Source organism: Alligator sinensis, unplaced genomic scaffold (assembly GCF_000455745.1).
Source record: "Alligator sinensis unplaced genomic scaffold, ASM45574v1 scaffold1877_1, whole genome shotgun sequence".
In the NCBI taxonomy this organism is placed as follows: Eukaryota; Metazoa; Chordata; order Crocodylia; family Alligatoridae; genus Alligator; species Alligator sinensis.
Window position 1 is genome coordinate 3,410 of NW_005844118.1, and position 2,589 is coordinate 5,998.

The 2,589-nt window shown below is 45.1% G+C and overlaps 1 long non-coding RNA gene across 1 annotated transcript in view; it reads right to left on the bottom strand.

The window, feature by feature from the left end:
• LOC112549040 overlaps window positions 1–1,886 on the bottom strand; it is a 5,206-nt gene extending 3,320 nt beyond the window's left edge. Inside the window, exons 1-2 of the long non-coding RNA XR_003092452.1 lie at window positions 1,767–1,886; window positions 1,114–1,242 (exon numbers count right to left, since the gene is read on the bottom strand). This is a non-coding gene — a long non-coding RNA (uncharacterized LOC112549040). The remainder of the gene's footprint in view (window positions 1–1,113; window positions 1,243–1,766) is intronic.
• Between the last annotated feature and the right edge of the window lie 703 nt (window positions 1,887–2,589).

The window sequence follows — 2,589 nt, forward strand, 5'->3', positions numbered from 1 at the left end:
GTGGAGACCAAGAGGCAGGGGCTCAAGCCACCCAAGGAAGCTGGGCTGAGAGGGCTCCAAGGAAGTTATGGCTTGTGAGCAACATTAATCCTGGGTGAGAGAGACTTTTATTCTCTGAAGTGTCTTGCTTGCTTTTCTGCTATGCTTTAAGCTTGAAACCAGAGGATTGTATTGTGGCTACAGGGAAGGTGTGGAGGCCACGGAGCAGTGCTTGGGAGGGGACTCTGCAAAAGGAAACAAGGGACCCAGACGGCTGAGGCAACAAATAGCCCAGCCCAGAGTCGGGGGTCCAGAGCACGAAACAGGGGCTAGAGGCTCGGACAGGGGCCCAAAGCACACACGTATGAGATGGGACTGGGGCCAGGAGCAGTGGACCTGGGTTGAGGGGTGCAGCCAGAATAAGAGGGCCAAGACTGCTAAGGCTAAGACAGAGATTCAGGTCCTAAAGGTCAAAAGCTGTGTTCAGACCACGGAGTAATGAATATGGAGTAATCTCTGTGAGGCACAGGCGTGGCTACAGGAGAAGGGCCACAGATATAATTCATAAGGCAACTGGTGCTCGGAGGCACTGATGGGGCCAGGCTGCCATTATATAGTGCCCCAGGGGCAAGACTGGAGCCAGTCAAGCCGAAGTGAACAAGAGGCACCAGCCAGCCAGTGAACAAGGGCTTGTCTGGGGACTCTGGGGCAGCCTCCACTAACATCATAATAAATCCATCAAGGTAGGACAGGTGAGGAAAAGGAAGGGTACCCCAAGGAGTGGGAGTGGGGAGGCAGGAGTTGCGCGGCCACTGGGAGACATCACAGCCATCCCTGGGACGTGGCCCTGCATTGGGAGGGTTGTCTTATATTTGCGTAAATACGGGTAAATTGGCTCTGCAATGGTAAGCAAAGTAACGAATAGTAACTCCCTTCCCCTTGTCCCCCAAAATAATTTGGTAGCAGACTTAAGGAAAAATAAAAGATATGCTAGTCTTACACAATCACATATTTTGACTACAATAACACTTCAAAATTATTGTGTGAACATTTTTTGAAAGGAATAAATGGAAGCTGAGAAAAAAAGAAAAAATATTTTAAAGCAAGTAATCTAGCATGGAAAATCAATCTTACCTGGTAAACATAAATTGCAAGTGTGGCACAGTAGGCAAATCTATCCCCACTAGCAGCGCACACATCTTTGTTCCATGGCTGACATCCAGCAGCTAAAAGACCCACTTGCTTAACCTGGGACATCTTTGCCTATAAAACATATGCATTTATGAAACATTAACTAAAACAAGACACTTTTTAGATGAGCTAACAATATATTGTTATCTGAGAAACAAAAACCCCTGCAAGATTGTGCAGTTGTATGTTTCAGCAACTACAGTGAACATATCAGAAATAAAACCAGGCAAGTATTCATATGACTTAAATCCTACAGAAGAGAAGAGGCTTAAATTCATTCACAAGAGTATATGCAGGGAAAAAAATAATGGCTAGAAGCCTCTTTGAGTGAAAACCTATGTATCCTGAATTGGCAGCAACTCAAGTTCTGGTCCACTATTCTTTTTATTTCCTCCTGCAGTAAAATACAGTATTTTCTATTTTAAAAACAGCTTCTTTTCCCTCCTTTCTTCCTCCCCACATAAAAATCTGTTGGACAAAAACCATACCAAATATTTCAATGTAAAACAAACTAAGCAATTTAATTTCGACAACGTTTTTTTCTTCAGTCTTTAAACATTCATGTTAATACTTTGTGGGATAATTCTTAAGATTACCTTTTCAAATCAGTGAAAAGTAGCTCTTCATCTTTTCCCAGTACTGTATATCTACAGTATAATATTGAAAGGCACTAGAGAAATTTAAATTCAAATTGGTTCATTATATGTTAACATAAGTGTAACAACTGCTTGGACAGTCTTCCCCCTTTGAAACATGAATCTTCTGTTGACCTAGTCTATCAGCAGGTGCTAAATGACTGCATAAAGCAGCTGAAGTACTGCTGGATGATTATTATAAGTAAAGCTTGTTAACCTGGATATGAAGGAAATGCCAGTGGCTCTGCAGGAAAAATAGGACAGAAAAGGTCATGGAAAGAAAGCCTATGTACAGCCCAGGTCAAGAAAGCCAAGATACAGTTTATGCTGCATTAGTGTTTCTGGGTTACTAACTCTGTTAAGGATACAACAGTAATTTACTCCATTCCTGGCCGTTATATATAATGTCCTAGAACCAAGATAGTACAGGCAACCCCCGCTTAATGCAGTTTCGCTTACCGCAGTTTCGTTATAATGCTCATTTCAAATACTTATCTAGTTTCACTTAGCACTGAGTGCGTTTCGCTATAACACTCAGCGCAGGCGTGGGGAGAAGCAGTGGCGGTGGTGGCAGCAGCGAGGGAAGTGGTGAGCGGCAGCCGGCGGGAGCCCAGGGAGGGGTGGCAGAAGCCCAGGGTCCGCTCTGGCACATGGAGCGGGGAGGAGTCGTAGCAGCGAGAAGGGGAAGGTGGAGGCCATGAGCTTGGAGCCCAGACTAGCGAGACCCAGGAGCTCAGGGTCTGCTCCGGCACATGGTGCTAGAGCAGCCAGTGGGCAGGGCGGA